We start from the raw sequence: 11,451 nt of genomic DNA, 5'->3' as shown, positions 1-11,451 counted from the left end.
GTCATCCGCATAACACACCGTGCTGACGCCGTCGGGGAGGCCGGCCCGCAACACCGAGTCGTACGCGATGTTCCACAGGAGTGGCCCGAGGACCGACCCCTGCGGAACACCGCAGTACACCTCCCTCCGCATATCACCATCCCGGCCCGGATACACGATCCACCTGCCGCGGAGATAATCCCCGACGACCGCCCTGAGACAAGGGGGGACTCGATGATATTCGAGTCCCCTCCTTATCTCTTCCCAGGGGAGGGTGTTAAAGGCATTGGCAATATCCAAGGATATTGCCAATGCCACCCCTCCCCGGGAGACGGCCGCCTCCGAGAGGGCCCTCACACGACCTATCGCGTCGATAGTCGATCGGCCCCCCCGGAAACCGAACTGGCAGTCGGCCAGACCGGGATCACCCCGCGACAGGTGCTCGACGAGGCGGGCAGCAATCACACGCTCGAAGAGCTTGCCCACCTCGTCGAGGAGACAAATGGGCCGGTATGCGGAGGGAGACTCCGCGGGCCGACCCTCCTTCCGGAGGAGGACCATCCTCGCCACCTTCCAACTGGGGGGGAATCGCCCGTCCCTCAGGCAGCGGTCGAACAACCGCCTGAGGTCGGCCCCAAGGACGCCCTGGGTCAAGACCCAAACCCGGCCGGGCACACCATCCGGACCCGGGGCCGTGTTACGAACCCCGAGCCGTCTGATGGCCGCTGCCAGCTCCTCCTGCGTGACCCCCAGCTCGGCCGTCCACTCCACTGGGACAGCCGCCGCCGCCGGAGGACGCGGTCCCCTCTCCCCAATTGGGAAGAGTGTATTGACCACGTCCTCCAGCAGCCGGGGGTCAAGACCCTCGGTGACGGGGGGCGCCCACGGGCGGAGCTTATTCAGCACCACCTTATATGGGCGCCCCCATGGATCGTCATCAAGGGTCTGGAGGAGCTCCTTCCATGCCTGAGTCTTGGCCCGTTTGATGGCGACCTGCAGAGCAACCCGCGCCACGCGGTATGCTCCATACAGGTCATCAGCTGCCCTCGCTCGCGCCACGCCGTCGCCTGTACGTTGACGACGGCGCGCGCGGGTGCACTGGCGTCGGGCGCGGACAGTCGCGACTCGCAACTCCGCGATCGCGTCCGACCACCAGTACACCGCCCGGCGAGGAGAAGCCCGCCCGACCCGAGGCATCGCCGCGTCGCAAATACCCGCGACCAATGCTCCGAGCCGGGCGACCTCCTCCTCTATGCTCGGCAACTCGGCCGCTCCCTGCGGCCAAGTTGCAGCGAGGGCAGCTGCCATCAGGGCGTCCTTGTCCAGGCGCCGAAGCGCCCAGCGGCGTGGTGGGGTGCCACGCAGGCGGCCGTGTCGGGATGCACTCGCGGCGGCAGAGACCTCCATCCGGATGTACCGGTGATCGGAGAGTGTCTCTGCCCCCGCGACCACGTGCCAACCCGACACCATGCGCACGGCGTTGGGGGTCGCGAATCCAACATCCACGATGGACCCCCCATATCGCCGCACGCATGTGTGCTCCGACCCCCGGTTCAATACCCGGAGGTCGAGCCCCGCCGCCCAATCGCCCAGGATCCCGCCGCGAACGGAGGTCCTGGGGGATCCCCAAGCCACCGACTTGGCATTAAAATCCCCCAGGACCAGCACCGGCCGGGCCGCGTAGCGCTGCACGCATGCCGCGACCTCGGCCAAGTACAGCTCGAACGCAGCGTGACCGCTACGGGGCGAAATGTAGCACCCCACCACAGCGACTCCCCCCCAGTCCACGGCGACGAATCCCCGACCGCGCTCCAACAAGGAGAACGGTGGGGACCCGTCGCCCCCTCCCCATACCGTCGCCACCAAGCCGTCCGCGTCGCCCACCCAATGAGGGTGATCAGGGACGCGGTACGGCTCGGCGGCGACCGCCAGGCCAACCCCCCACTCCGCGAGGACCTGGGACATCAAGTCCTGTGCCGCGCGGCAGTGGTTGAGGTTGGCCTGGAGGAGGAGGCGGGGCGGCATTAATTAATGGCCGTGCCAGCCTCCTCCCGGCCGTCCGTCCCCGTAGCACCGTCCACCTCCATGGAGGACGATGCCACCGCCCTCGGCACCGGAGCCGGTGCAGCCCGCCTCTTCCTCTCCTTCCGGGAGGGGGGGGGGAGCACTTCTTGCTCCCCACCCTGTGATCGGCTGGCCTCCTCATGTCCGCACACAGCGGGCAGTGGGGGGCCGCCGAGCACTGGCTCGCACGGTGCTCTTTGGCACCGCAGCGGTAACACTGACCGCTGCGGTCCACCGGCGAGGTGCACCACTGCCTCACGTGCCCCAATTCGAGGCAGCGGTGACACTGGAGCGGGCACGGCGCGAGGATTTCCACTCGCGCCGAAACCCACCCCACCAACACCCTCCCGGATTCCGCCACCTTACGGGCGGCGGAGAGGGGGCACCGGGCCCACACCGACCCGAGTCCGGAGGGCGACCTGCGGATCTCTCCGATCCGCAGGTCCTCCGCAGGACAGTCCCCCGCCCTCGCAAGGGCACGGGACACATCCTGTGCGCTGACCGAGTCGTCCAGCCCACAAACGCGCATCTCCGTGCGCTTCGTGGGCCGGGCGACCCGGACACCTCGCTCGCCCAGCTGCTCCCGGAGCCTCTGGGCGAGACGATCCGCCTTCGCGCCGCCTTCTGCACCGGGGATCTCCAGCAAGAGACCCCCGGTCACGGCCCTCTTCGCCCTCACGGAGGCGATGCCCAGCTCTTCCAGGGAGATATTCTCCCTGGCGAGCCGCATCGCCTCCGCGAGGGTCAGGTCGCCCCCCTGCGCAACGGTCAGCGTCACCGCTGCCGTTTTTGGGGGACGACCTGGTCGTGCCTTCCCGACCTTCGCGGCCTTTACCTTGGCCGCCGGCGGCGGAGGCGGAGGCTGCGGTTGCGAGGCCTTCCTCGCCGCCCGCTTCGCCTTCCGCCCCACCACCTCACTCCACGCCACCCCCCCTTGGGAGGGTGCCGTGGAGGACGCGACCACCGCGACCACGGGTACACCACCCCCCTTGGGGGTCGCGACCCGGGGCCCTGGTGCCGCAACGCTGGGCGGAGCCTTCACTCCGCCCTTCTTTGCCTTCCCCGACTGTACCGGAACAGGTCGGGGAGGCACCGCCTTCCTGCTGACCGCTCTTCCGGCGAGGAGCTCCTCCCGGAAGGCGGCCAGCTTGCCATCAATCATGTCCCCAATCCTCCTCAGAAGATCGTCTTCTGAGGAGGACGGGGACTTCTTCACGGGCGGAGTGCGGGTGGAGGGGCCCGCGGTGCCCCGCACCACTGCCGCCGCACTCCGCTTATTTACCTCCGCCGAGGGACGCGGCGGTGGAGGAGGAGGGAGGATGGGAGGGAGGGCCGCGCTGTTCCACAGCGCCTCTGCCCTCCTCCTCCCCTGTCGCTCCTCCTCCAACAGGAGCTGCAGACGGGCGTTCCGCCCTCTGAGCTCCCGCGCCGCCACCCTCATTTCCTCCGCCGCGGCCTTCAGGGCCTCCGCGCCACCGCTTTTCTGCCCCTTAAAGGCGCAGGCAGCGGCGACTTTCTCCACCCGCCTCAGGGACGAGGAGATCCTCTCCGATATCTCCTCGGTCACCTCGTCCCTGAGGCAACTCAGCCTCACCGACGGGCTCATCGCCCCGCCCACCTCGACGACGGCCTGCCCCGTCCTCTTCCTCTTAGAGCCTATGTGGCTCGTGCTGGAGGAGAAGGACGAGACCGACGCCGTCTCGTCGTCCTCCTCCACCCTCCACGAAGCCGGACCTGGCGCTGAGTGGGGCGCGAGCGCCGCCACCCTAACCCCAACCCCGACTCCGTCCTCCCCAACCGACAAAACCCGCCCCATCCCCATTTTATTTTCTGTGTCCATAAGAATCCCACGAGATGGTCGGAAATAAAGGTCCACCCGGGCAGAGCCGCCTTACCCGGGTAAGCCTAATACTCCGGGGGTTCGGCAGGTTCCCCGGAGGTGGTCGCTTGGGATTGGGCCTTCTCCCCCAACCATGCATCCCATCGCCGCGCACCATAGCTTAGGATTGGAGGGCGATTTTATAGAGTCGCCATACTCGTGGCCCAGGCGGTTAAGCCAAGACCCCCGTTCCTCCTGCCGTCACGTACCATTCACAAAACCAATAGGGAATTGTGAATGGGTCGTTGTGACGACCAACAGGAGGCTTACGGTGTGTGTATGACTCGGGTACCCCGGGTTCGTTAAGCCCGTACTGCAGCTGAAAGGCTGGCAGCCCCTGAGGGTATCCCAGACCTAACTTGCGTTGTCCTCTAAGATATTGATGGAAACCAGGTTTAATTGACTGTTTCAGTGTTGTACTTCATTACTACGTGATGCAATCCAGAAAAAGCCCAGGATCTAGCCATCAAGTATGAGAAATATAACGAAAGAACGAGCCTGATGAGAGCAAATCCCAGACCTAACCTAGACCTAACATGAATTATTCTCTAAAATATTGATCGAAACCAGGTTTAATCGACTGTTTCAGTGTGGTACCACATTACTGTGTGATCCAAACCAGAAAATAACCCAGGATCTGTTCAACGAGTATGTGAAGTGTGCGAAAGTATGAGTCTGATGAGGTCAAATCCCAGACCTATCCCAAACCTAACTATGCGTTATCCTCTAAAATATTGATCATAACCAGGTTTAATCGACTGTTTCAGTGTGGTACCACATTACTACGTGATCCAAACCAGAAAAAACCCAGGATCCGTTCAACAAGTATGTGAAGAATGCGAAAGTATGAGTCTGATGAGTGAAAATCCCAGGCCTAACCTAGACCTAACATGCGTTACCCTCAAAAATATTGATCGAAACCTGGTTTAATCGACTGTTTCAGTGTGGTACCACATTACTATGTGATCCAAACCAGAAAATAACCCAGGATCTGTTCAACGAGTATGTGAAGTGTGCGAAAGTATGAGTCTGATGAGGTCAAATCCCAGACCAATCCCAGACTTAACTTGCGTTATCCTCTAAGATGTTGATCGAAACCAGGTTTAATCGACTGTTTCAGAGTGGTACCACATTACTACGTGATCCAAACCAGAAAAACCCCAGGATCAGTTCAACAAGTATGAGAAGAATGCGAAAGTATGAGTCTGATGAGTGAAAATCCCAGGGCTAACCTAGACCTAACATGCGTTATCCTCTAAACAATTGATCCAAACAAGGTTTAATGGACTGTTTCAGTGTGGTACCACACTACCACGTGATACAAACCAGAAAAAAACCCAGGATCTGTTCAACAAGTATGAGAAGAATGCGAAAGTATGAGTCTGATGAGTGAAAATCCCATGCCTAACCTAGACCTAACATGCGTTATCCTCTAAACAATTGATCCAAACCTGGTTTAATGGACTGTTTCAGTGTGGCACCACTTTACTACGTGATCCAATCCAGAAATATCCCAGGATCTAGCCATGAAGTATGAGAAATATGCGAAAGTATGAGCCTGATGAGAGCAAATTCTGGACCTAACCCAGACCTAACATGGGTTGTCCTCTAAAATATTTATCAAGACCAGGTTTAATTGATTGTTTCAGTGTGGCCCCACATTACTACGTGATCCAAACCAGTAAAACCCAGGATCCGTTCAACAAGTATGTGAAGAATGCGAAAGTATGAGTCTGATGAGTGAAAATCCCAGGCCTAACCTAGACCTAACATGCGTTATCCTCAAAAATATTGATCCAAACAAGGTTTGATGGACTGTTTCAATGTGGTACCACTTTACTACGTGATCCAAAGCAGAAAAAACCCTCGATCACGTCAACATGTATGTTAAAACTGCGAAAGTATGACCCTGATGAGGGCAAATCCCAGGCCTAACCTAGACCTAACATGCGTTGTCCTCTAAAATATTGATGGAAACCAGGTTTAATTGACTGTTTCAGTGTTGTACTTCATTACTACGTGATGCAATCCAGAAAAAGCCCAGGATCTAGTCATCAAGTATGAGAAATATGCGAAAGTATGAGTCTGATGAGGGCTAATCCCAGACCTATCCCAGACCTAACATACGTTGTCCTCTAAAATATTTATCAAGACCAGGTTTAATTGATTGTTTCAGTGTGGTCCCACATTACTACGTGATCCAAACCAGAAAAAACCTAGGATCCGTTCAACAAGTATGTGAAGAATGCGAAAGTATGAGTCAGATGAGTGAAAATCTCGGGGCTAACCTAGACCTAACATGCGTTATCCTCTAAAATATTGATGCAAACCAGGTTTAATGGACTGTTTCAGTGTGGTACCACTTTACTACGTGATCCAAAGCAGAAAAAACCCTCGATCAGGTGAACATGTATGTTAAAACTGCAAAAGTATGATCCTGATGAGGGCAAATCCCAGGCCTAACCTAGACCTAACTTGCGTTGTCCTCTAAAATATTGATGGAAACCAGGTTTAATTGACTGTTTCAGTGTTGCACTTCATTACTACGTGATGCAATCCAGAAAAAGCCCAGGATCTAGCCATCAAGTATGAGAAATATGCGAAAGAAGGAGCCTGATGAGAGCAAATCCCAGACCTAACCCAGACCTAACATGAATTATCCTCTAAAATATTTATCAAGACCAGGTTTAACCGACTGTTTCAGTGTGGAACCACATTACTACGTGATCCAAACCAGAAAAAAACCCAGTTTCAGTTCAACAAGTATGTGAAGAATGCGAAAGTATAAGTCTGATGAGGTCAAATCCCAGACCAATCCCAGACTTAACTTGCGTTATCCTCTAAAATATTGATCCAAACCAGGTTTAATGGACTGTTTCAGTGTGGTACCACATTACTACGTGATACAAGCCAGAAAATAACCCAGGATCTGTTCAACGAGTATGTGATGTGTGCGAAAGTATGAGTCTGATCAGTGAAAATCTCAGGCCTTACCTAGACCTAACATGCGTTGTCCTCAAAAATATTGATCGAAACCTGGTTTAATCGACTGTTTCAGTGTGGTACCACATTACTATGTGATCCAAACCAGAAAATAACCCAGGATCTGTTCAACGAGTATGTGAAGTGTGCGAAAGTATGAGTCTGATGAGGGCAAATCCTAGACCTATCCCAGACCTAACATGCGTTATCCTCTAAAATATTGATCCAAACCAGGTTTAATGGTCTGTTTCAGTGTGGTACCACATTACTACGTGATACAAGCCAGACAAAACACAGGATCCGTTCAACAAGTATGTGAGGAATGCGAAAGTATGAGTCTGATGAGGGCAAATCCCAGACCTATCCCAGACCTAACATGCGTTATCCTCTAAAATATTGATCCAAACCAGGTTTAATGGACTGTTTCTGTGTGGTTCCACATTACTACGTGATACAAGCCAGAAAATAACCCAGGATCTGTTCAACGAGTATGTGAAGTGTGCGTAGGTATGAGTCTGATGAGGGCAAATCCCAGACCTATCCCAGACCTAACTTGCGTTATCCACTAAAATATTGATCGAAACCAGGTTTAACCGACTGTTTCAGTGTGGAACCACATTACTACGTGATCCAAACCAGAAAAAAACCCAGTTTCAGTTCAACAAGTATGTGAAGAATGCGAAAGTATGAGTCTGATGAGTGAAAATCCCAGGCCTAACCTAGACCTAACATGCGTTGTCCTCAAAAATATTGATCGAAACCTGGTTTAATCGGCTGTTTCAGTGTGGTACCACATTACTATGTGATCCAAACCAGAAAATAACCCAGGATCTGTTCAACGAGTATGTGAAGTGTGCGAAAGTATGAGTCTGATGAGGGCAAATCCCAGACCTATCCCAGACCTAACACGCGTTATCCTCTAAAATATTTATCAAGACCAGGTTTAATTGATTGTTTCAGTGTGGACCCACATAACTACGTGATCCAAACCAGAAAAAACCCAGGATCTGTTCAACGAGTATGTGAAGTGTGCGTAGGTATGAGTCTGATGAGGGCAAATCCCAGACCTATCCCAGACCTAACTTGCGTTATCCACTAAAATATTGATCGAAACCAGGTTTAACCGACTGTTTCAGTGTGGAACCACATTACTACGTGATCCAAACCAGAAAAAAACCCAGTTTCAGTTCAACAAGTATGTGAAGAATGCGAAAGTATGAGTCTGATGAGTGAAAATCCCAGGCCTAACCTAGACCTAACATGCGTTGTCCTCAAAAATATTGATCGAAACCTGGTTTAATCGACTGTTTCAGTGTGGTACCACATTACTATGTGATCCAAACCAGAAAATAACCTAGGATCTGTTCAACGAGTATGTGAAGTGTGCGAAAGTATGAGTCTGATGAGGGCAAATCCCAGACCTATCCCAGACCTAACACGCGTAATCCTCTAAAATATTTATCAAGACCAGGTTTAATTGATTGTTTCAGTGTGGACCCACATAACTACGTGATCCAAACCAGAAAAAACCCAGAATCCGTTCAACAAGTATGTGAAGAATGCGAATGTATGAGTCTGATCAGTGAAAATCTCAGGCCTTACCTAGACCTAACTTGCGTTGTCCTCTAAAATATTGATGGAAACCAGGTTTCATTGACTGTTTCAGTGTGGTACTACATTACTACGTGATGCAATCCAGAAAAAGCTCAGGATCTAGCCATCAAGTATGAGAAATATGCGAAAGAATGAGCCTGATGAGAGCAAATCCCAGACCTATCCCAGACCTAACTTGCGTTATCCTCCAAAATATTGATCGAAACCTGGTTTAATTGACTGTTTTAGTGTGGTACCACATTACTACGTGATCCAAACCAGAAAAAACCCAGGATCTAGCCATGAAGTATGAGAAATATGCGAAAGTATGAGCCTGATGAGGGCAAATCCTAGACCTAACCCAGACCTAACATACGTTGTCCTCTAAAATATTTATCAAGACCAGGTTTAATTGAATGTTTCAGTGTGGTACCACATTACTATGTGATCCAAACCAGAAAATAACGCAGGATCTGTTCAACGAGTATGTGAAGTGTGCGAAAGTATGAGTCTGATGAGGGCAAATCCCAGACCTATCCCAGACCCAACATGCGTTATCCTCTAAAATATTTATCAAGACCAGGTTTAATTGATTGTTTCAGTGTGGACCCACATTACCACGTGAACCAAACCAGAAAAAACCCAGGATTCGTTCAACAAGTATGTGAAAAACGCGAAAGTATGAGCCTGATGAGGTCAAATCCCAGACCAATCCCAGACTTAACTTGCGTTATCCTCTAAAATATTGATCGAAACCAGGTTTAATCGACTGTTTCAGTGTGGTACCACATTACTACGTGATCCAAACCAGAAAAAACCCAGGATCAGTTCAACAAGTATAAGAAGAATGCGAAAGTATGAGTCTGATGAGTGAAAATCCCAGGGCTAACCTAGACCTAACATGCGTTATCCTCTAAAATATTGATCCAAACCAGGTTTAATGGACTGTTTCAGTGTGGTACCACATTACTACGTGATACAAGCCAGACAAAACACAGGATCCGTTCAACAAGTATGTGAGGAATGCGAAAGTATGAGTCTGATGAGTGAAAATCCCAGGCCTAACCTAGACCTAACATGCGTTATCCTCAAAAATATTGATCGAAACCTGGTTTAATCGACTGTTTCAGTTTGGTACCACATTACTATGTGATCCAAACCAGAAAATAACCCAGGATCTGTTCAACGAGTATGTGAAGTGTGCGTAGGTATGTGTCTGATGAGGGCAAATCCCAGACCTATCCCAGACCTAACTTGCGTTATCCACTAAAATATTGATCGAAACCAGGTTTAATTGACTGTTTCAGTGTGGACCCACATAACTACGTGATCCAAACCAGAAAAAACCCAGGATCCGTTCAACAAGTATGTGAAGAATGCGAATGTATGAGTCTGATCAGTGAAAATCCCAGGCCTGACCTAGACCTAACATGCGTTATCCTCTAAAATATTGAGCGAAACCAGGTTTAATGGACTGTTTCAGTGTGGTACCACACTACTACGGGATCCAAACCAGAAAAAACCCAGGATCCGTTCAACAAGTATGTGAAAAACGCGAAAGTATGAGCCTGATGAGGGCAAATCCCAGACCAATCCCAGACTTAACTTGCGTTATCCTCTAAAATATTGATCGAAACCAGGTATAATCGACTGTTTCAGCGTGGTACCACATTACTACGTGATACAATCCAGAAATAGCCCAGGATCTAGCCATGATATATGAGAAAGATGCGAAAGTATGAGCATGATGAGGGCAAATTCTAGAGCTGCCCCAGACCTAACATGCGTTATCCTCTAAAATATTTATCAAGACCAGGTTTAATTGACTGTTTCAGTGTGGTCCCACATTACTACGTGATCCAAACCAGGAAAAGCCCAGGATCCGTTCTACAAGTACGTGAAGAATGCGAAAGTATGAGTCTGATGAGTGAGAATCCCAGGCCTAACCTAGACCTAACATGCGTTATCCTCAAAAATATTGATCGAAACCTGGTTTAATCGACTGTTTCAGTGTGGTACCACATTACTATGTGATCCAAACCAGAAAGTAACCCAGGATCTGTTCAACGAGTATGTGAAGTGTGCGAAAGTATGAGTCTGATGAGGTCAAATCCCAGACCTATCCCAGACCTAACTCGCGTTGTCCTCTAAGATATTGATGGAAACCAGGTTTAATTGATTGTTTCCGTGTGGACCCACATTACTACGTCATACAATCCAGAAACAGCCCAGGATCTAGCCATCAAGTATGAGAAATATGCGAAAGAATGAGCCTGATGAGAGCAAATCCCAGACCTAACCTAGACCTAACATGAATTATTCTCTAAAATATTGATCGAAACCAGGTTTAATCGACTGTTTCAGTGTGGTACCACATTACTATGTGATCCAAACCAGAAAATAACCCAGGATCTGTTCAACGAGTATGTGAAGTGTGCGAAAGTATGAGTCTGATGAGGTCAAATCCCAGACCTATCCCAGACCTAACTCGCGTTGTCCTCTAAGATATTGATGGAAACCAGGTTTAATTGACTGTTTCAGTGTTGTACTTCATTACTACGTGACGCAATCCAGAAAAAGCCCAGGATCTAGCCATCAAGTATGAGAAATATGCGAAAGAACGAGCCTGATGAGAGCAAATCCCAGACCTATCCCAGACCTAACTTGCGTTATCCACTAAAATATTGATCGAAATCAGGTTTAACCGACTGTTTCAGTGTGGAACCACATTACTACGTGATCCAAACCAGAAAAAAACCCAGTTTCAGTTCAACAAGTATGTGAAGAATGCGAAAGTATGAGTCTGATGAGGTCAAATCCCAGACCTATCCCAGACCTAACTCGCGTTGTCCTCTAAGATATTGATGGAAACCAGGTTTAATTGACTGTTTCAGTGTTGTACTTCATTACTACGTGACGCAATCCAGAAAAAGCCCAGGATCTAGCCATCAAGT

This window comes from Colletes latitarsis, unplaced genomic scaffold (assembly GCF_051014445.1).
Source record: "Colletes latitarsis isolate SP2378_abdomen unplaced genomic scaffold, iyColLati1 scaffold0007, whole genome shotgun sequence".
Classification (NCBI taxonomy): domain Eukaryota; kingdom Metazoa; phylum Arthropoda; class Insecta; order Hymenoptera; family Colletidae; genus Colletes; species Colletes latitarsis.
The sequence above is the reverse complement of the archived record's forward strand: the minus strand, read 5'-3'. Positions refer to the sequence as shown.